The 23708-nt window shown below is 48.4% G+C and overlaps 1 protein-coding gene and 1 long non-coding RNA gene across 3 annotated transcripts in view; one reads left to right on the forward strand and one right to left on the reverse strand.

Annotated features, from left to right (window-relative positions):
- Positions 1 to 3619, reverse strand: part of Syne3 (spectrin repeat containing nuclear envelope family member 3) — an 88346-nt gene extending 84727 nt beyond the window's left edge. For both annotated transcript variants that reach the window (XM_052738885.1, XM_052738883.1), the window contains exon 1: positions 3535 to 3619. The gene's annotated coding sequence lies outside the window, so the exon portion shown is untranslated. The remainder of the gene's footprint in view (positions 1 to 3534) is intronic.
- A 112-nt stretch (positions 3620 to 3731) lies between these two features.
- Positions 3732 to 7748, forward strand: LOC128110526 (uncharacterized). Its single transcript, XR_008218235.1, has 3 exons — positions 3732 to 4020; positions 6343 to 6406; positions 6565 to 7748. It is a non-coding gene; the product is annotated as an uncharacterized LOC128110526 (long non-coding RNA).
- The last annotated feature ends 15960 nt before the right edge of the window (positions 7749 to 23708 follow it).

Raw genomic sequence — 23708 nt, forward strand, 5'->3', positions numbered from 1 at the left:
GGAAGGAAAGAGCTGAGTCCTGACAAGTTGTTCTGACCTCCACACGAAGGTTACAGCACGCATGTGCATTTACATATAATAAATACCTGTAATAAACATTCTATCTTAAATACATATACACACAAGGCCTGTACTGAGTTGAGGAAAAAGAACAGAATGGGTGCTAAGGAGAAGGGAACAGGCTCATCCCTCACTAGTTACCCCCCAAACAGCCACACTGGTTCACACTAACATCCCCTTGCTCTTTTTTCTTTTATACACCTCCTTAAACCCATCACAGCAAGGCATGTCTACAACCCCAGCACGGTAGAGCTGAGCCTGGGGGATCATGAGTTCACAGCCTGCTCCATCTACATATCAAGACCCTGTCTCAAAATAAACTTGGCCCAAGAATGTGGCTCAATTGGTGGAGTCCTTGCACAGCATGCAGGAAAGCCCTGGGTTTGATCCCCAGCACTGCATAAACCAGGTGGAGTAACACGTGCCTGCAATTCTAACTCAGGGGAAGTAGAGACAGGAGGATTAGGACTTCAAGGCCCTCCTCAGCTATTTATCTACTCTAGGGAATCCTAGTCTACAAGAGACCACTCTCTCTCTTAAAAAAAAATGTTTCATGTGTAAATTAAAATCGGCACAGATGCTATACAAATTAGAACATATACAAATGCTTAGCAAATGATTGAAAAGTGCTTTTCTATCCTAACTACCAACATTCTCCTAATCCTGCTCCTTGTCACACCATGGTGGCATGTGACTTCCAGTTAAGGTAGTCCATCCCCACACTTAGGTGCATTTTCTTCGTTCAGCTCACCATCATCCTAGTGTTTTGAGCTTTCCTCAGTGGCTCCCTGCTGGATTAAGAAGATGCTAGGATTGTGCAGTTTGGGCCCCAGGCAGAGTGGGTTCCCAGCGACACTATGTCATAAAGGCAGGAAAAAGACACGCAAGAGTATGGACGGGGACTGCTGCCTCTGGTCAGCCCTGCCCTCTAGGTTCCCCAGAGCACCACCTTGATTTCTCTTCTCAGCAACCCGGAAGGGAGTGGCATCACTTTAGAGATGAAATCAGGGCTCCAGATTTGGAGAGCTGTCCTCATCTGCTTCCTAGTCACACAGTCTCAGGTATGGTCGCTAAACCTAGAGCTAAGAATCCTGAGGTTGGGAGATGTCATGTCCCCTCTTTGTCTGCTCCTCCTGGGTCTTGTCTTGGTACCAAAAATGTATTGATGTTATAGGGTGTGTGTGTGTGTGTGTGTGTGTGTGTGTGTGTCACAATCCATGTTTTCATTTCTTTCCATCAGCGACTTGATGATGACTGGGACCCGCCTGATCTTCAGTTTTTCCAGTAACTAAAACACAACATTGTCCTTGGATTGTTCAAGACAGGATGTGTAAAGTAATGAACAGCACCGAGTCAAAGGTCTGGAGTTCAAATCGTGGACCAACCACGCAGTCAGTGGATATACTATCAGTCTCCTTATCTGTAGTTAGCAATGTCGTCCTTGCCACCCACCAGGGACACAGGAAGTGAACAACAGAATACACTAATCCTAAAACTCCACAGTCACACCTGAATGCCCTATAGGCTTTCTCTTATCTCCCTCCTCCCAGAGTCAAGGACAAGTTTCCAATATTGACAGGACCTCAGGGGGGGTGATCCAGAGCACTGACTGTTTGACAGATTTGGGCAAATCAAGGCAGAGAGGAAAGAGGAATAGCAGAAACCCCAGGTATCCTGATCAAGCCCCCCCCCCCACCACACATATACCTTAAACCACAAAAACACTAACCTTTGCTATATCCACACCACAGGAAAGACTGTAAATATCCATAATGCCTCAATGACACAGGAGCTTTGGGGAGCTGGGGTGCCCCCTTTCTGAAACTAATGAGTGAAACAACTAGCCTGAAGCCACACACTTAGGTGAGGCCAAAGTGGCCATCTGATTTGGCCACACCCCCCACATTCCCCCCATCCCTTACAGCAAGAGGACACAAGAGGCCAGAGGCCTCTGTGCTTACAGATTCCAGGGTCCTTTGGAGGCAACGCTTCCCTTGCCCAGTCATGCCTTCCAGAGTGGCCACACCAGGATCCCCCAACAACCCCAAGTCTCTGTATCACTAGGCAAAGAGGCTGCCCAGGCAGGGCTGGGTCCATAGTCACTCCAAAGCACGCAAAGCCCCCATGGAGGGTGGACAGTTGTTCCCGTGGAGACAGAACAGCTCTGCCACACCCTGAGGTCTTTTCAGGACTGAGGGGACAAAGGATCATGGGTTCTCACCCCATCCCTCCCTCAGTGACTCCAGAAATAAGGCCTCCTGGTACATTCCTACACCGCCACCCCCAGAGGGGCCTCTCTGGCTCCCGGGGAGCAGCTTGGCTCAGCTGTAACTGTCAGCAGGCCAGGGGGAATGTGAGAGCCCACGTGTGTTGGAGTGTCCCTCTAGGGGCACAGTTCACAGGAAAGCCAGCAAAACAGCCTGTTGGCACAGAGGCACCTTCCTACCTCCCAGCTCCTGACCCCTGTGAGCTGTTGGCTCTCCCTCCTCTTCCCCTCACTCCCTCAGCAAGAGGCAAAGCTAAGCCTTTCAGAGAGCCAAGTTCCTGTGCAACACGGATCCTGGCTGTGCCGCCTTGAGCAAGTCACACCCCCTCTCTCACGTTGTTTCTTCTTTTCTGGGTAGATGAAAGTTAAGCTGCAGGGCCCAGTGTGACACACAGTTCCCGACGAGAAGACCAGTCGCTTTTTCCCACCCATGATGTGCGGGGTCTGTCCTCCCTTGGCACTAAAGTCACCCCACAAGCATACCCTGGCTATCCATTGTAGAAAGAAGCCATCCCTACAGAGATGAAGCAGGTCTCCAAAGATACAAGGAAAGCGCCCCAGAGCCAGAGATTAAATGTTACCACCCTTGGAACAGTTTTGAAGCAGGGGCCAGCCAGGCTGCGTGAGACACAAGGTCTGGGAACGGGCTGCAGATCTGACCTCAAGTGAAGCCAACATCCAGTTCCCCTTAGAGAGGTAGGATGGGGATCAGCGAGACTGTGCCACTCGCCCAAGGATGCACAGCGAGGTAGGTGACTGAAGGAAACGAAGAGCACCGGGTGGGACTTTCCTTCCTCACTCCGCGCTCTCAGACTCTGCTTGTCGAGCTCGTGGTCCCCAGAATGGGACATTCCGGGCCCTTGGGGACATGTGAGCGCATTAGCAGGTTCTCCGGCCTCTAGAGGCGAAGAGGGGAGACCAAGGAAGACACCTGGCCCCGGGGACGCGCTACCCCAGGCACTGCGGCGTCTTGCGGCCGAGCCTCTAGGGTGCCGGGATTTCGCAGCGGATGAAGCGGTTGCATTTGAACCGAAGCCCCGCCCGCCCTCAGCTGTCATGCTGGCCGCCGCCCCCGCGCTCCTCCCCGGGTCCCCCAGACTTCCCGTGGCGCCGATCTCCCGGGACGTGTCAGGACAGGGGTGCGCTGGGGACCCGGACGCGACCCTCCCCAGCCCCGCGCGGCCCCCCGCCTCCCTGCCGGCACTCACCCTGCCCGGAGCGTGCGGAGCGCGGCGCCGAGGGCAGCTGGGCCGAGTCCCTCCTGCGCCCTACGTCCCGGGGCGGCTCCGGGGCGGGGCGGGGCCGGGCCAGGGCGGGGCGGGGGACACCGCGATCGCCCCGCCCCCTTAGGGACCCGCCCGGAGCCCCGCCACACTGCAGTTGGGGAACCAAGGGGGAGGACGAATCTCACCGTCCCAAAACTAAGGCACGAGAGGGCGGGAATACTGTGTCCATGCCAGTCTAGAGGGTCTATGGATCCGATCCGGAGTCTTCACCTGTGCCAGCCCATTCCAGAAAATCGTGGGGGCCACCCAAGCGAAGGAGAGCCTGGGGAAGAAATTCTCCGGCCTGTCTAGACTTGGGGAGGTGATCAAAGGATGGCAGATGTTGCCCTCACAGAGGGGAGCAGGGGACACAGGCAAGGTCACCAAATACAAGAATGAAATGACATCTGTCAGTCAATCTAGTAGAAGGTACTCTCCCCATCCCTTCCCACTCCCCAGCCCACTAACCACCCATACAGCAAACCTCCCACTAAACTCAAGACCCAAGAATGTCCGTCTCCTCTCTTGCTGTCCTAGACCCAACTTAGCACCCTCCCACCCCATTGGCCAATCCCTGTTTCAGACTCCACCCCCTCAACCTTGCTTCTGAAAAGAAATCTTCTCTGCCTCTGGGCCTTTGCACTAGCAACTGCCTAAAGCCAGTCTCCTCCACCTGCCAGGTTCCTAAGATTTGCACCTAACCACCCCACTTCCCCTTCCCTCAGACTTTGTTCAACCGCATTCAAAAAAAAAAAAAGACAGAACAAAACACCCGAGGGCTCCAAGGTTATCTCTTCCAGGCAGTGACAGATCCTCCTGATTGACTCTCTCTTCTGAATGGAGAGCCTGCTGCCAAGGAGATCACAGCTTGAAAAACTAGTACCACGTGAGCCTCTCTGTCTTCATGGTGCAGGCGTGACCAGTCCACTTAATAGATGGCGAGAGTCTCCAGTACAGACCCAAGGCTGTTCAGTGTCCTGCTGCTTGGTTCCTTAGCAGAGCTGGCAGAATAAGTCAGTGTAAAAGCTACTGTCCTAAGAGATTAAAGTCAAACAGGACCAGAGAGTAATGAAGTGTGTGTGTATGCGTGTGCGAGAGAGAAAGAGAGTGTGTGTAAGAAAGCGAGAGAGTGTATGTGTGAGAGAGTGTGTGTGTGTGCATGAGAGTGTGTGTGTGAGTGAAAGAGTTTGAGTGTGGGTATGTGTGTGAGTGTGTGTGTGTGTGTGTGTGTGTGTGCATGTATGTGTGTGTTTTGTTCTAGATTGAGGAAGAGGCAGGAGTTAGTAGGTAAAGCTCCTAACTCCTGGAGATTAACACTGGGGGTGGACCCTGTTTGAAGCCAGAGTGCCAGAGGCTCAGCCACTCCTTAGCGGGAGCCCATTCATTAAGTCATAATTACTCTGAGAAGATCCACACAAAAGGCCTCCCCTGGTCTAGCACCTCTGGTCCATCAAGGTGCTGCTGTGTGCCCCGGGGGTTTGGGGGGTGTTACAGCAGCCAGGCAGGAGGTGACTAACAGTTACTATATTCTCACATTTGGATAAGGCTTTTGCTTTTCAGAATGCTTTCAACCAGCTTCCCCTTGTTAAATCCTTACAAAGATCCTCCTGGGAGTTAGGAGAAGTGTAATTAGCTTCACCTGAAAGGGATAGCCAAGCACCCGAGGGGTCAGGTGCCTTGTACTGGGGCAGAGCTGGCTCTGCCACTGCTGTGAATACAGGAGCCATTGGCCCACTGAAGTCCCAGACCTGCAGTGAAAAGTGGCCTGAGGCAGCTAGGAGTGACCAGTTATGAGCTGCACACCTTTAATCCCAGCACTCCAGAGGCAGAGGCAGGTGGATCTCTGAGTTTGAGGTCAGCCTGGTCTACAGAGTGAATTCCAACAGCCTGTGCTACACAGAGAAACCCTGTCTTGCGGGGAGACTATGGTGCCAATCACCCCAATTCACAACCCTCAGCTGGGTTATACTCTTCCTTGGTTTCCTTCTTCTGTTAAAAAGGTCTAATTCAGACACTTGTATGGTTTCATGCTTGGTGTCCTGAGGACCACTTGTCAGGAGCTGTTCACTATGGTTCTGAGTGTGATATGATGGCTAGGGTCTCTGGCGTATGATTATTCAAGTCTTTCATCACACACCTACAGAGGCCAACCATATGCTAGTCTCTGGGAATGTGGGGAGGGGTTCACAGAGGTGAACTGTCCCTACCATGGCTAAGTCTTTCAGAGCAACAGAAACTCAAACTCCAAGCCTTGCCTTCTTATTGTTTATTAACTGAGTGAGCCAGGTAACCTCTTAGAATACTGGGGGGTGGGGTGGAGGAGATAGCAATGGCATTGCACAGGTGAAACACACAAAAATGATAAAAATAAGAACTGCAGAATGCCATCACATATGAAAGTGCTGGGGAGATTGCTGGGGAGTAAGTACTTGTGTGCAAGCGTGAAGCCTGAGTGCTCATCACCAACACTCACATAAAAGCCAATGTGTTAGCACACATCTGTTAAGGCGGGCGCAGCAGGAGGTGGACTGCAGGAGCTCTCTGTCCAGCCAGTCTAGCTGAAACAAGCTCTAGGTTCAATGAGAGACCGTGCCTCAAAAACATAAGGTGGAGTGCAATAAGGAGAGGGCACTTAATAGATGGTGACCTCTAGCCTCTACATGCAAATACACATGCACACACCACAAGCACACGCAAACCATTGCATATACACTGATAGGTTGGCTGCTGGTGTTATCTTTGTCTTTACAGGACTTGGTGCTTTTCGCGAGGCTGCTGTGTACATCCATCAAAACCAGGACTCCACTATGCTTTGGTATTGTTGCTCATTTTTAAAAAATATTTTTGGGGTTGGGAACTTAGCTCAGTGGTCGAACATTGCCTAGCATGCATAAGGTCCTGGGTTCCATCCCCAGCTCCAGTAAAAATAAAATAAAAATAGTTTTTAAATTATATTTCTTTATTTAACCGAAGGAAGGGTCCAGTGCCACAGTGAGCACATGGAGGTCAGAGGAAAACTTGTGGAAATCGGTACATTTGCTTTACCATGCCGTCCCGGGGATCGAACTCACACTTGGCAGGAAGCGCCTTCACCACCTGTACCACCCAGCCATCTCACTAGTCTAGGGCCTTGTTTTCTTCAGCAATCCTTTCCCACTCTGAAGCAGCCCACATAGATGGAAGACACCCTGAGGACGCTGTGCAAGTGTGGAGAGAATTCGCAGCTGGGAAGCCGTTAACTACTGCTACAAAGTTTAAAAAAAAAAAAAAGATATCTGGAAAGAAAATTCTGGCAAACGGCTGGGGGAGAGCCCCTCTGTCATCTCTGGAATTGAGCACAGGAAACTCCGCCCGAAGCCTCCCTTTCAGAGGCAGCCTGGAGAGGCAACCACAAGAAGGGTACTAAAATTATGCCTTTCGGAAATTCTGACTCACTCACTGTGGGGCTGTTTGTGCAAGGCAAAAATGTCTCCCAAAAAGTGAAGTTCCCACCGTTCCCACCCCTTCCTCTGTGGCGTGTCTCCACCAACACTCCCGGGGAAGCTGGAACCCACTTCATGAACCCAGGGAGTTCTCCGGTCCGCTACACACTGGCAGCTGCTCGGCCAGCCTCCTTGGCCACTCCTACTTTCTGTAGGTGTGATTTCCTATTTATGTGCTCAGCCTCCACAGAGAGATTAAAGGGGAAAGCAGGGATGGCTTTGCTAGTTTACACAGCCCCTTTGGATGAATGGGTAAACAGAGGCAAGAGGGGGAGAAAAGAGGTGCCCTCTCCAGAAGTCCCAAGCATGTCCGTGCTGTCCAGCAAGTGTATGGTCCTATCTCTTGTCTCTCGTCTGGCTTTTCTCTAAGTGATGGATTATGCAGTGGCTACTGGCTAGGCACAGATGAAAAGCTCTCATTTGGGTGTACATTTCTGGGGTACACTGGCAGCGAAGTCCTTCTCTTAGCGTGGAAGAGCTGATTGTCATCCCTACTCTACTCAGCGATTTTGTGGTGTTTCGTTTGTTTGTTTTTGTGTTTTGTTTTTGAAGACAGGGTTTCTCTGTCTGTAGCCCTGGTTGTCTTGGAAATCACTATGTAGACCGGGCTGACCTCAAACTCACATCTGCCTGCCTCTGCCTCCAGAGTGCTAAGATCAAAGGTGTGTGCCACCACTGCCCAGCAGCAATTAAAAAAAAAAAAAAAAAAAAAAAAAAAAAAGCTTTGTTTCTGTCTTCCAGTTTTCCAAATCTTACTTTATTCTGCCCCACTGGGGTCCTGATGGAGCCCACTGCCCTGGTAGGTTCAATTCTTTGGGTAAAATTGGCTTCCCTGTGGGCAGCTGCCTCTCAGCTACCTCTGAGCCCAGAGCTCCATGAGACTAGAGAAGCAGTGTTTTTCTAGGCACACTCACTTGCCCTGCTTTTCTTTTGTGCGGTTTTTGGTTTGGTTTGTTCTTTAGTCTATGGTTTTGTGTCTGTTCTGCGCTGCTGGGGATCAAGCCTAGAGCCTCCAAGTGCTATGCAAGCACTCTGCTAACTGAACCATGTCCCCAGCCCTTGCCTTGATTTTAAAAAGTGAGACTACAGTATGGGGCTTTGCGGGGCTGGATTCTAGAGTGACTGGGATCTAGCCACATCACTTTGGACTTTCGGTCTTTTAAAAATATTCCTACGTTTGTTTGTCTGGTTGGTCAGTTAGATGGTTGGTTGTTACTATGTAGCCCTGGCTATCTTGGTACCTCCTATGCAGCCCAAGCTAGTCTGGAATTTGTGGCAATCCACCTGCTTCAGTCTCCCAAGTGGTGGGATTACCGCTATTCTTGGCAGTTTCTATATATATATATATATATATATATATATATATATATATATATATAATTCAAAATATAATATATATATATTTTTCCTCCTAGTTGCCTTTGGCCATCAATTTGACACACCCCAGAATAATCTAAGGGAGTCTCAGTTAAGAGATTGCCTCCATCAGATTGGTCTGTGGGAGGTGCCATTCCCGGGCAGGTGGTCCTGGGTTGTGTTATGAAAGCTGGCTGAGCAGGAGCCAGTGAGAACAAGGTAGTAAGCAGTGCTCCTCCGTGGTCCCCGCCTCCGTGGTCCGTGCCTCCGTGGTCCGTGCCTCCGTGGTCCGTGCCTCCGTGGTCCGTGCCTCCGTGGTCCGTGCCTCCGTGGTCCGTGCCTCCGTGGTCCCCGCCTCCGTGGTCCCTGCCTCCGTGGTCTGTGCCTCTGTGGTCCCTGCCTCTGCTCCTTCTTGAGTTCCTGTCCTGAGATCTCTCAGTGACAGAACCTGATCTGGAAGTGTCAGCCAAATAAACTCTTTCCTCCCCAAGCTGCTTTTGGTCCTGGTGTTTATCACAGCAACAGAAGCAAACTAGGACAGTTTTGTTTTGTTTTAATTAACTTTTTAGGGTGTAGCTGAGTCGGCAAAGCACTTGTCTAGCATCTGTGATGCCCTGGGTTAGATGCCCAGCGCTGGATAAAACAGACATAGTGGCACATGCCTGTGTTCCAGTACTTGGAATTTAGAAGCAGGAGAATGAGAAATTCAAGATCATCCCTGGCTACATAGTGAGCTTGAAGCCTGCCCATCTCAAAATAAAATAAAATGTTTAGTTAGTATACAAAGAATGGGTTTCATTGTAATACTTCTCTCTATATATTTATATATTATATATGCATATATTACATATATAATAAGTACACTATATTACACACACACACACACACACACACACACACACATATATATATATATATATATATATATATATATATAAAAAATGCTTTGTTCTGATTCACCCTCCACCCCAACTCCTGCCTCCTCTCTCTTGCTGGTCACTTCGTTATATCTGGTCTCTCTTTATATCAATAGCTCTTGAATAATGACACAGAGACTTTTTATTAATTATGAAAGTAGGCTTATTCCCAACTGACTCTTAAAACTTAAATTAACCCATTTACATTAATCTATATCCTGCTACATGGCTCATTACCTCTCCTAAATACCATATGCCCAACTTCCTCTGCTGGAGAATCTCCTGCCTCTCCTATTCTTTCCCAGAGTTCCTATCTCTCCCGGAAGTCCCACCTATTCTCTCCTGCCTAGCTATTGGTCATTCATCTCTTTATGAAACCAATCAGAAGGTGCTTTAGGCAGGTGAGGAAGGACAGAAACACATCTTCACACAATGTACAAAAAGATTATCCCAACACAGAGTTTTCCAGTCTGTGACATAAGGAAAGTGGAAAAGACCATCTCTAGCTTATTTCTACAACTTAAATAATTGTGAGAGGGGTTGGAGAGCTGGCTCATCTGTTAAGAGCACTGGCTGTTCTTCCAAGGGACCTGAGTTCAATTTCCAACACCCTCATGACAGCTCACTACTGTCTGTAACTCCAGTCCAGGGGATCTGACACCTTCACACAGGCATAAATGCAGGAAAAACACCAATGTACATAAAGTAAAAATGAATTATTTAAAAAATCAATTTAATAGTTGTGAGAATCTTGGGACTGGAGAGATGGCTCAGTAATTAAGAGCACTGACTACAGCCCGAGGGTGGTGGGGCGCGTGGGCCTTTAATCTCAGCACTCAGGAGGCAGTGGCAGGCAGATCTCTGTGAGTTCGAGGCCAGCCTGGTTTACAGAGTGAGATCCAGGATATCCAAATGTAGCACGAATCCTAATTGGTCTTAATAAAAACCTGGAGCCGGATATCAGGGTAAATGCTGAAAGATCAGAGAGGCAGAGCAGCCAGTCACTAGATAGTTCATACCTTTACCCAATCCTCAGCCTGAAAAAGACTGAGCTCCCTTCTCTTTCCACCTTATATTCCTTTTCTCCGCCCAGCCATATCACTTCCTGTCTCAAACTCGCTAGTGCTGGGATTAAAGGCGTGTGTGCCTCCCAAGTACTGGGAGCAAAGGCATGACATTCTGAGTGCTGGGATTAAAGGTGTGTGCCACCACTGCCTGGCCTCTGATCTTCAGGCAAGCTTTATTTGTTAGAGCATACACAAAATATCACCACAGCCAAAACTACACAAAGAGCACTGGCTGGTTTCCAGAGTGTCTGGGTTCTATTCTTACTACCCACATGGTGGCTCATAACCACATTTAACTCTAATTCCAGGGGATCTGATGTTCTCTTTTGGCCTCCCTGGGCACCAGGCATGCATGGGGTATACAGACATACACACATAGGGAACATCTGTACATATAAAATTAAATTTTAAAAGGTGAGGATCTTGATCCTGTTAGACCAGCGGTTCTCAACATGTGGGTCGCATTTCAAATATCCACCTTATGATTCATAACAGTAGCAAAATCACAGTTATGCAGTAGCAACGGAATAATTTTATGGTTGGGGAGGGGGTCACCACCACATGAGGAACTGTATTAAAGGGACGCAGCATCAGGAAGGTTGAGAACCACTGTGTTAGACGAAAACACAGTTCTCTGTGACTAGACACTGTTACTGCTAAATTCCAAGTAAGGGAAAAATGCTAGCATATGGTTGATAAACTTTAACTCTGAAAACTGAAGGCCTTCTGGAAAAGGCTTCCTGTGCATCTCCTGGAGGGCAGCCAGAGCTATGCTCTCTGCTACCATGGGCTTACCTTAAAGGTGTTTAACTGCATGCTTTACTTTGAGATAATTGTGCATTTACAAGTAGTTACACGAATTTTCACAGCTGCTGCCAGCATCTTGCAGAACAATGAGAGAGTGTCTCAGGGAGGGCCCTGACACAGGACCCATCAAGACAAAGCATTCAGTCCCGCAAGCTGCCAGCCTGTCTGATCTGCTCCTTTTAAATGCCAGAACCATCAACCCTCTTATTTCTGTAGCCTGTTTGTTTGATGGTCATTTTAAGATAGTTTTCTATACCTCGGATCCTCTGGGTACAGTGGTGTGAGCTTGCAACCTCAGCATCCCAGAGGATGAGGCAAGAGAGGGTTTGGAGCTCAAGGCCAGCCTGAGCTACATAATGAAACTATGTCTCAGATACATACAGAATGTAACCTTTTAGGGTTGGCTTTTTCCACTCTTTGGTCTAAGCAGAGTAAATATCCCTCTTGCTGAGTCCTGGCCCATGGTATGCTGGTTTAATCATCTCCCTGTGGAAGAACATTGGTTGCTTCTGGCTCAGTGCTCTCTTGTGAAGCTGCCTTGAGTATTCCGCACATGCGCCTTCACATCTTCCGTTGTTTGGTATAGTCCCCATAGGCAACCCCACCCATTCTGTTCTTCCTAATTATTTATTCCTCCAGTGCACGAACTCGGTGGGCGGAGGGAGAGGGGGATGTCTGGGCCAAGCTCTGAGTTGTGGAAATCCAATAAAAGCAAATTACATGTTCCTGCAGAGTGTGTGGGGGTAGCAACACCAGGGCACATGGGACAGTGACTAGCAGCAAATGCCAGGCGGTGCTATGTCACGGGCTCCTGGAAGAACCTAGAGACAGAAGAAGCAGAAGAAGGCCTGAGTGTCTGAGGCAAGGCCCTCTGGAGATAGAAGGTTCTGCATTAATCTTGGACGATGGAGGCTACTAGAGGTATTTTGCATTTATTAAGGGCTTACCAAGAAGTAAGCAATACTCCGATCCTTTGCCTGTATCTCTCTAGCCTTGATTGACATCTCACTTTACAAATGAGGGATAAAATGACCCCTTGCCCATCATCACCCAGCTATCAAGTGCCTCATCAGAAATACAGCTGCAGGCAATTCTACCCCAGTGCCCCCACCCCGTGTGTGTGCGCGTGAGTGGGAGTGTGTGTGTGTGTGTGTGTGTGTGTGTGTAAGCTGGCGGTCAGTGTTGGGATGTCATTCTTTTTTAATCATTTTCTCACCTTATTTTATTTCCTTGCAACAAGGTCTATTCACTGGATCTGGAACTTTCCATTTCTGCTAGAGTAGCTGGCCAGCAAGTCTCCGAATTTGCCTGTCTCTGCTTCCTGGCAGGGGCTACAGGTGCACAGTCATGCCTGGCATTTTTTACACAGTTGCTGGGGATTTGAACTCAGGTCCTTATGCTTGTGCAGCAAGCACTTTACCCACTGAGCCATCTCCCCATCCCCTCACAATCCATACTCTTAATCACTCTAATTCTTTATTATTTTTAAAAATTTTATTTTTATTATGTATACAGTGTTCTGCCTGAATGTACACCTGCACACCAGAAGAGGGCACCAGATCTCATTACAGATGGTTGTGAGCCACCATGTGGTTGCTGGGAATTGAGCTCAGGACCTCTGGAAGAGTAGCCAGTGCTCTTAACCTCTGAGACATTTCTCCAGCCCCTCACTCTAATTCTTTAAAGAAAATAATTTTTTTTAACGTGTTCTGTCTGCATGCATGTCTGCATCACTTATGAGCCTGGTGCTCACAGAGGTCAAGAGAGGGTGTTGGAGCCCTTGAAACTATAACAGAGGGTTGTAAGCTGCCATGTGAATGCTGAGAAACAAACCCAGGTCTTCTGCAAGAGCAACAAGTGTTAACTGTAGAGACATCTCTACAGCCCTAAAGTTGATGTTTGTTTGTTTGTTTGTTTGTTTGTTTGTTTTTAAACTAGGGTCTCTGGCATGCTGTATATACAGGGCAGGGTCGTGCAGGAGTGACAGAGGAACTTTATGGGTTCAGCTGTAACCTCCTTCCACCTTTATGTGGGTTCTAGGGACTGAACTCAGGTCACCAGGCTTGTGTGGCAAGAACCTTTGCCGGCGGAGCCATCTCACCAACCTCCTGGTCACTCAAAATCTGTGTGGTAGCCAGAGCAGAAGACCATCTTCTGGGTCATGAGTAAATTCTAATCTGTTTCTTAAGTTATATTCCACACCTCGCTCTATTTAGTCCAAAATGTTAAAGTTTGTTCTGGGTCAAGGTTATCGGTAAGATAAAATCCGCTGCGAAGAAACAGCGCTAGCTTTGGTAACACAGAGAAGTCACTTGATGGATCTGCTGCCTGGGAGCGCCGGCCAGGCGCACTACCTCATCTGCGCATGTGCAAGCACAGATCCTCGGTCGTGTTGAATTATCTGCCTGTGCAGCAGGAAAACAGAGCTTCGGGCTGATGGCACGGAGCACGCGGGGCCTCTGAGCCGGCCGCACGTAATGAATGTGGTTTTGTTTTCTCGGAATTGCTGCGTACCAGGAAAGTCACGTCCCTGCTCTGCTTTCTCCTTGGTGACTAAACACGCAATACGCGTTCACTGCACTGAAGGTCGCCCACCCTCCGATCCTCGTCATTCATATTTAAACAGCAGCATGCTGCCAACCTGGCCTGTCGGCTTGTTGCTTTTTCTTTTGAAATCCACATGCAGCCTTCATAATATCAATGTTTCCAGCCCTGGGGTGATTGGCAGAGCAAAAACCTCCCAGGATCAAAGTCTCCTGACTGGGTTCCTCTCTGGGCCTTGACACCCCCAGCAGGCTGAGCAGAGCCAGATGTCTTATCTCCCAGGGCCCCCACACCCATGAAAGGGGTCACCAATTCTTGCTGTCTTCCCAGTGACAGCTGTCAGGAGGATCATGCAAAACATGATGGTAAAAAACGTGCCATGAATTTGAAGATCTGCCTGGATGTGTCCTGCAATAATAAACCGAATCCTGGCTCAGAACCTTGACACAGAAACCAACTCAGGAGAGGCTGCCTGCGAGGAAATGGCTCTACTCGGTGGGAAAAGGAGGGTTTTGGCGTCTGCTCCCTGGGGACACAGTTTTCAAAGTCGCTGGAGTGTTCTCTCTGTTTTTTGAACCGGTGATCATGTTAGAAGCTGTGCGATAGGCGGGGTGCCCAGGAAGCCGAGGGAGGCCCCAGAGCCCAGCCCTGGCTGACTTCCAGAGGCGTGGCCTTGGCATCCAAGTCAGGGCAGCAGAGCTCAGGCAGACATTTGTGCCACTTCGATGCGTCCATAGACAAACAGGTACTCTGCCTTTCGGGGAAGGCCTGCATTTGGGGCCTGGGCTACCTCAGATTCAGTGGCAAGGCTTACAAGTGTCAGATAGGTCCATGTGAGGGCTGAAAGTGACTTGTAAGGCGCTGTCCTCCCGGCACAACAGCCCTTACCATGGTCACCTGAGTAGCTGTGACTGCTGCAAGAGTCTCTCGGAGATGTGTGGGGGTGGGGTGGGGAGGTGGGGTGGGGCTGTTGTTGTTCCCTGCTAGAAGGAGGAGGGGCTGGGAAGAGATTCCAGCCACTCCTTCCTATACCTCCCTGCTGTTGTATATAAGGAGTCGAAAGAGTACATCCAGTGTGGAAGGTTAATTGAAGGGGCGGGGAGACTCCGTGTATGCAGCTACAGGGAAGTTGTCATCCACACTGGGGTGAGACTTTACAATGCTGTGGTCGTTTGGGGTCACCCAGTCCTATGAAGAATCCCTCAGCCATGCTTGTTAAGTAAGCCCAGAAAACTCATTGGTTCCCCCAAAGTATTTTTCGGTGGAATCATGCTTTGACCCCTTACTGGTGCCCTATGGGGTGAACAGACATTTGTCCACATCTCCTGGAAGCATTCACTCAACAGTGGCCCAAAAACATTATGGGTAAAACTGTCGAAGAATTAAAACAGAGCTTAAAAAGGAAAACCTATTGTTTTTTTATGACACTTGGTCTGTGTGTGTGTGTGTGTGTGTGTGTGTGTGTGTGTGTGTTATATTCACATGTGTGTACATGCACATGCATGTGAAGGCCAACATTGGATGTCTTCCTCAATCGCTCCCCATCTTCCTTTATTTATTTATTTATTTATTTATTTTTTATTTTTTTATTCTTTTATTTATTTTTTTTTTTTTTTTGGTTTTTCGAGACAGGGTTTCTCTGTGTAGCTTTGCGCCTTTCCTGGGACTCACTTGGTAGCCCAGGCTGGCCTCGAACTCACAGAGATCCGCCTGGCTCTGCCTCCCGAGTGCTGGGATTAAAGGCGTGCGCCACCACCGCCCGGCCCCATCTTCCTTTTTGAGGCAGGGTCTCTCATTGAATCTGGAGCTCATCAGTTGGCCAGTCTGCTGGCCAGCAAGCTCTAGGGAACCTTCTGTCTGTGCTCTCCCAGCACTAGGGTCCTGGATCACGTTGCTGTGCCCAGCATTTTATGTGCATGCTGAGTATTGAACTCAGGTCCTCACACTTGCATGGATAGCAGTCTACCCACTGGGCCATCTCTCCAACCTCATCTTGACCATGATTCTTGATGTTCCGGGACCCTTCCTGAAGAGAGAAGACCAAGTGTCACTGTAACAGCCTAGCTCCGGGAAACCTTCGAATCTTGCTGCTGCTGATTGACACCTGACCCAGACAGAAGACATGCTTTCCAAGTGATTGCTGCAAGCCCTTGCAGCTGCAACTGCCCAAGACTTAAGACCTTTGATTCTAAATTTCCTCTTTGATGGTGGAGTGGGTACACAGGGAGAAACAGCAAGTGCTTCCTGATTTGGTGAAAAGTCATGGTCAGCAGGCAGAAACAAGCCCTGTAGAAAGCCAATGGAGATGCAAACAGAAGGTCCTCCCATCCCAGTGGCCCTGGACAGCAAAGGTTTTGCAAGCACCACGCAAAAGGGCCAGCCACCAGCTTCCGCAGTGAAGGCAACTTCTTTGATCTCATGCAAATTCTTGCTTGTCATTGATATGTGTGATATATGCTGATCCGTGATATATCCTGAGACCTCTGATTACTTCACAAGCTCCAGATGGCCTAGGACACAGGGTCACACACAGGGCCCACTCACAGCTAAAGAACAGGTAGCATTCCCCCCCCCCCCCCCCAACTCTTTCCCAAGCTCCTGAAAGGGTGACTGGCACCTGTGGCCAGGAATCACCCCCAGCCCACACTTCCCTCACTGCCCAAAGCAGAAAGCCTGGGCCCTCACCTGGCCTCTTGTGGCGTGGACATTCTCCATCACTGTCCTTCTCTCCTTCCTCCTTTTCAATCTTCTTTGTGGCCATCCCTCTGATACTACACAGACCCAGGGCTCTTCTCTCGTCTGGCCTTTCTCTCTCCAGGCCCACACCTACCTCTGTTATTGGTCAAAAGTTATTTTATTGTAGAGGCAATCACGGAAAAATCTCCTCTTTCGGCTGTAGCCTGATGATTTAGACATCCCTCAGGTGTGCTGAGAATCACGAAGTCTTAAGCAATCCATGGTCTCTTTTGTGATGGTCTGTCCTCCTCACATGCTCCCCTGAATCAGTAAGGACCAGCAGGGCTGAGCAGAACCCCCTACAACCAGCCAATCACCAAGCAGCGCCCTTACTTTCTCCAGAGTTTTCAGTTCTTCTCCCACGGCCGCCACCACACCACCTGAGACCAGAATGGTTCCACCTTCCCACAGTCACCTAACCACAGTCACCTGACTGACTGCTCTGTGGGTTCAGCAGCCTCCAGTCCATGCTCAGAGTTCCTACCAGGTGCTCTCCTGACTGGGCAGACAGAGGCTTTCTGGGATCTTCCCTCCTAAGGAAGGCTCCCCATCAGACACACACACACACACACACACACACACACACACACACACACACACGCGCGCACACACGGCCATTCCACATTTTTGCATATTTTAAGAAAAGTACGTGCCTTCCCTCAGAGAACTCTGAGGGCAATGTCCCCATCCTGGTTGTTTCCTCTTTCTGGAATTTTCCTCCCTCTTACATTGAGGCTTTATTGAGTTAAACCTCAGTGCCACCCTCTGGGCTTTTCTGGCTCCCAAGGTCCTTTGTCATGTCCCCTCAACTCCACTCCTGCCAATTCTGAGTGACATTCTTGCATGTCTCGTTACAGGACTGTGAGGTGTTTGGGGCTTGAGAATGTAGGTTTCCTCCTAAGACCCTATGTAGCATAACAGCAGGAGCTAGGGTGCTAGGAACTGAAGTGAGTGTCTTGTGCACACAAAGCAAGTGCTTTACCCCAAACACAAACACTATTTTTCTCTACGGCATCTATGATCAGCATCACAGCCTTCACTTAGAAGCAGTGTTGTTTCCCATAGTCTCAGTTACCCACAATCAATCATATTCCAAATTTATTAAATAGAAAACTCCAAAAGTCCATTCCTGAGTTTTAAATTGAGTTCATCAGCAGCAACATGTTGCTACTCATCATCCCACTCTGTCCTGCTGGGAAAGTCAACCATCCTTATCCAGTGTATTCACATTGTATATGCTACCTACCTGGGAGCCATTTGGCTGTGTTGGTCATCAGGTTTCCTGTTGTGTGTTTCAATACTTGTGTTCACGTCTCCCTATTGTACTTGTGGCCTCAGCGTGCAGGGGATGTTGGCAACTTGGATACGCCAAAGAGAAGCTATGAAGTTCTTCCTTTCTGGGAGAAGGTAGAAGTGCGTTGACCAAGGTCACAGAACTTTCATTACAGCACTGCTACTACTGTCCTGTTACTATTATTGTAGCCATTGTTCTTTCTTCTTTGGTTAATTTATAAGTTGATTTTATCATAGGTAAATATGTTTATGTAGAAACACAGTATTTATAGGGTCTAAAGCTATTTGTGGTCTTAGGCATCTGCTGGGAATCTTGGGAAAGGGGCTACTATATGAGTTTCATACTTTGGGACTTGCTAAGATACTGTCCTGAATTGTTGACTGTGTTTCGTGTTCTTTATGTTAGAATTATGCACTGAGCAGACCTTAAGGGCTGGTGTTACTGTGAAGGCACCAGGGGACACAACAAATCCTGTCTGGGAGCTCTCGGCTAGTGGGTAAGGCCCAGTGAATAAATAACAGAACGAGAACACACACATCCGTGAAGTGGGGCCAAGCAGCCATCAAGTGTCACGCTCATGTTCTTTGGCTCCTGCCACTGTGCACCCTGGACTGCACAGGCCAACAGCGCTCTGCGTGGTGGGCAGTTTCTTTCCAGACTACTGTTGTCTCAACAAACCCAGTATGTGGTTCGTCAGGAAAAGGACTCCATGCCCATATCACTCAATCCCCCCCCCCCAAGCTGATGGACAGTATCCCAAGGTGCTGACCACAGACTGGTAGGAGGGCTGTCCGAGTAACTCTGGCATCGTGGAGGGAGAACACATCCATGCCCTTAGAGTGTGTTTGCTCATTCATAGTTTTTTGATTTTATCATAGGTAAATATGTTTATGTAAAAACACAATATTTATAGGGTCTAAAGCTATTTGTGGTCTCAGGCATCTGCTGGGAATCTTGGGAAAGGGGCTACTATATAAGTTTCATACTTTGGGACTTGCTAAGATACTGTCCTGAATTGTTGACTGTGTTTTGTGTTCTTTATGTTAGAATTATGCATTGAGCAGACCTTAAGGGCTAGTGTTAATGTGAAGGGTCTCTAGTCAGCCCAGGCAGGCCAGTTACTCATGATTCTTCTTGCTTATGCCTAGTGCTTCCAGAATGTTCCTTTTTGTTTTGGTTTGGCGGAGTGAAGTAGAAATGGGTCTCACGTATTTCAGCCTGGCTGGAATTCATTAAATAACCAAGACGACCTTGAATTTCTGGTCTTTCTGCCTCTGCCAGCTGATGGCTGGGATTACAGGCATGCACCATCACACCTCATTTCATCAGTGTTGGGGGCTAAACTCAGAACTTCTTGCATGCTAAATAAGCACTGTCCCAACTGAGCCTTTAAAAATCCCAGAATATCTGCCAGCTTTTCAAACCCCCCATTGACCTGTCAGTCAGCTGTTACACGGGCCACTTTGCAACACTAATAGAAAGCATGTGAGTTAGCCACCCCATAGGGTAAGTAAGGACTTGCACTGGGGGAGAAGCGCAGATCTGGGCCATTTCACTGAATCCCCGACTCCATTATCAGCGCGGCTCCAGCTTCTGCAAGGATGACAGACTAGTGCCCCCTGCTGGCCCTTCAGGGTAAGATAGAGACTCACTAAAATGCCCAGTTCCCCGCTCCGCCTCCCAAACAAAACAAAACAAAGAGACTCTGAAAGATTTTTCTTTTTCCCCACAAGCAACAATTTCTTGAGAAGAATCTTATAAGAGCCATAAGTAGTACTGCACACCTTTAATGCCAGCATTGAGGCAGGAGGATCAGGTCAGTTCCAAGGCAGGGTGTGGTGGAGCACTGGATGGCCATAGGATCAGATTATTGGCTTCCCTAGATGGCCTAGCACACGTATGAATTATCTCAGGGCTGCAGCTGTGATAATGTGAGGACAGATGCATGGGTGGATGGGAGTGTTGGGGTAGAACTAACTTGAAAAACCAAGGCTGCATGAAAAAGGTTATAGGCAGGCCAGGTCTCAGTCCATATAGGGAAGGCCTGTATGAAGTTAACAAATGCTAACTTCACCTCAAGACAATAAAATTGCCCAATTTGCCAGTGAGGCCTATTCGAAAAAGCTTCCTCTTTTACATAAAAAAACAAACAAAAATAATAGCTTTTCATTAAAACCCTCTGGAATTTGGTATCTTTTTTTTTTTAATGCACATTGGGGTTTTGCTTGCATGTATGTCTGTGTGAGGATGCCAGATCCCCTGGAACTGGAGTTACACATAGTTGTGAACTGCCATATGGGTGCTGGGCATTGAACCTGGGTCATTTGGAAGAGCAGTCAGCGCTCTTAACAGCTGAGCGATGCCTCCATCCCAGAATTTGATCTCTCACTGGGTCATACTTTCAAAAATACATGTAGAGTAACAAGTGGCATTCTTCTGCTAAAAAGGCAGAAAAACAAATGGCTTAAAAACCCTTTTCCCAATTTTCTTCTGAAAAGAAGAATGAAAAGTTATGTCTCTCCCCATTTCCAACAGGGACCACCAAACCCTGGGATGACTTCTCTTTCTTGGTTGGGGGAATCCTGTGTGCAGTGGACTCTCTGATAGTAATGTTCTGAAGGCATGAAAAGATCAAGCCTCAAAGGTTTGGGAAGTGTGGAGTGAAATTGTGACTCAGCAGGAGCCAGAGGCTCCCAAGTGTTCCTGTGGCTGGGATTATCTGAGGGGCCTTGGGCCTAGTGACACTGGCTGGCTCCTTACTTATCATGTTGGGGTCTTGGTATCGCCTCACAAGTCCCTGGGAGGTAGTCTGCATGACAGAAACTATTTTCTGTTAAAAACCAAAGCAAACCCCAAACAGCAAACAGCACTGCACATTAAACAGGCCGCAGGGGAAAAGAAGAAAACTGGGGGAGTCAGTTCACTCCCTCCACCATGTGGGACCTGGTGATTGAACTCAGGTCACCAAGCTTGGTCGCAGGCCCTTTTACCCACTGAACCATCTTGCCAGCCCACCATTTAACTCTTAATTCAACTTTACAGGAAACCTTTCCTGTGTTTTCTTTTTAGACTTGGTGTACAGGAAGTTTCTCAATAAAACGAAGTCCGATGGTACAACGTTAAAGACATATTGGCTGGCTGCGGTTCACAATCTGTAACTCCAGCACTTAGGAGGCTGGGACAGGAAGACTGTGAGCTCAAGGGCAGTGTGAAACCCTGTCTCAATAAATAAATAAATATATGCATAAAATAACGTCTCTAGCCAACGAGTTCCGTCTTTGGTATAAGAAGAAGCATGAGGACAAAGGGGCAGGAGCACACTTTTAGAGGTGAAAAACCATGGTTCGGATTTTTTTTCATTAGAGGTATGACAGTACACACCTATAACCCTCCTGGCACATGGAGGCAGAAACAGCAAAGTCACTGCAAGTTCAAAGCTAGCCCGGGCTACAGAGACCCTGTCTAAAAAACTAAAACCAAAAAGATTTCACTAGTCTTTGGTTTAAAATTATCATCACAAAGTTATAAACTGTAAGTATTGCAATCTTATGTAGAAACCCATGTATCTATACAATATGCATAAATAAATACCATATGCACGAGTTTGCAAGTCAGCAGAGATCACTTAGTATTCTGCAGGACTTTCTGGTGTTATAATTCAGCAGGGATAAAAAATGGAATATGAAAGTAACAAAATCCTGCTGCCCGCACCCTCCTTTCTTTCTGAAGGGCCAGCTTCAACTTCAAATCCTCTGGCTTTAGCTGGGCGGTGGTGGCACATGCCTTTAATCCCAGCACTCGGGAGGCAGAGGCAGGCGGATCTTTGTGAGTTCGAGGCCAGCCTGGTCTACAGAGCGAGAGCCAGGAAAGGCACAAAGCTACACAGAGAAACCCTGTCTTGAAAAACCAAAAAAAAAAAAAAAATCCTCTGGCTTCAGTCCTGAGTGCTGGTGCTGGATGATGGGCACAAACTGCCACACCCGTATCCTAGCCTTAGCAAGATTCAACCAGATCTGGGTACACAAAAGCTGTTTGAAGAACAAACCCCACAATATACATACAGGACAAAATCACACTGAGGCAACTGTTCAGGAGCTGGGGGGCACAGCAGATCACCTTACAAACTGCATAACACTCAGACAAAGCTTGAAATACACACAGCCTTCAGTGGTCATCACAGCTACATTCTCCAAAAACACAAGGAGAGAAAACAGCGTAGGAAAATTCAAGGATGAAAACTCAAGTACTCAGTATGCGTAGGACTAGGACCCAGGACCACACCCCCACACTCCCAATCCCAGGACAGCACTCATGCCCTTCATAATGCCCAGCTCCATGGTCTATTCTAGAGGGACCTAACACAACTGTAGCACACCATCCATCTCCACTTCTGCCGTAACCTGGGTACAGACAGGCAAGGAAACCCTGTGTGCCAGGCAGAGTCCTGTTCCGATGGAGGTAATGGGCCATCCCCAAGGTCAGAGAAGTAGTTATAAAAGCAGCTGCTGCAGGGTATGGCAAGAACACACCTGTAATCCCAGCACTCAGGAGGCTGAGGCAGGGGGATCTCAGGTTTCAGGCCAGACTAGGCTCTGATGGCAAGGCTCTCTCAAGGAAGGTAACGAAAATTAAACCAAAATACAGACCAGCTGCCTTGCTGAGGATAAAGGGAGCCGAACCCAAAGTGCATTTCTAGCTACTTTGGGGGTGGGAAAATGCCGGGCAGGGCAGGTTCTGTCTGGGTTTCCACACACTGTTTCAGGTTTTGTCGGGACATCAGGTTAATGGGAGGTTTGGGGAGAATGATGCTCTCAGGTGATGGGATGACATAGTTAAGTGTCTCACAGGGATGGGTCAGGGTTCAGCTCCGTTTGTGGGTTTCTGGGTCCCAAGAGCCATGTTGGTGTAGGAATGTTTGGTGGCCCCACCCCTGTAACCTAAGCACCCACTCTTCCCCTAGGGCAGCACCTTCAGAGCTCTGGGCAGCCGGGCCAGACACACCTGTGTCACCTGGTCTTATGACCCCCTCCCCTTCCAAGTTTTTGTTTAGTGTGTCCGAGTACCACATGTGTGCAGTGCCTAGAGACACCAGAAGAGGGTGCCGGAGTCCCTGGAAGCACACTTAACAGACAGTGTGGGTGGGTGCTGGGAACAGAACTCAGGACTGCTAGAACAGTCAGAACTCTAGATCTCTAACCGCTGAGCCATCTCTCCAGCCCAGCTCCCCTATAACAGCTGGGTTACTGTAAAGGACACAGGATGGAGGCACTAGGTGTGAAAGATGGGATGGGAACAGTGCCCACTCAGCTGCGGAATCCCCATGTGGCTGGTTTAGGGCTGAGATACAGGAAGATTCATCAGTTTTCACTGGCTTCACGGTGCTTTGGGGAGGTGGGTGCAAAGCAGGGTTTTACCAACTATAGCAAAGCCGCATCTGTATGCAGGGAGGAAAGACTGTTAGGATGCCCGAGCCAACGTGTTCCCAGGGTATATTTTGGGGTCTAATTATGTTTTTTACCTAAATCCTGGGGCTCTTCAAAGTAAACTTCCATCCCACTTTCCCACTAAGGATCCATACCCACAGCTCATACACAAAATGTTATAGCACAATTCTGACAACTGCTTTAGAAGTGTATTTTTTCACACTTTCATTTTATCTAAAGCAACAGCGCAAAACCAGTTACATCTCACACACACACACTTTAAGACAGTCTTATTCTGTAGCTTTGGATGGACTGGAACTCACTATGCAGAGTGTGCTAGGCCTAGATTCAGAGATCCACCTGTCTACGCCTCACAAGTGCTGGGATCAAAGGCAGGCGCTACTACATCCAGCTGAGACGCATTTGTGAAAAATGGGCTCAGCCATCTTTCCACTTGTTTACTTTAACATGACTTGACAGCTGTATTAAAT

This window comes from Peromyscus californicus, unplaced genomic scaffold (assembly GCF_007827085.1).
Source record: "Peromyscus californicus insignis strain IS unplaced genomic scaffold, ASM782708v3 Scaffold_15__1_contigs__length_86483966, whole genome shotgun sequence".
NCBI lineage: Eukaryota > Metazoa > Chordata > Mammalia > Rodentia > Cricetidae > Peromyscus > Peromyscus californicus.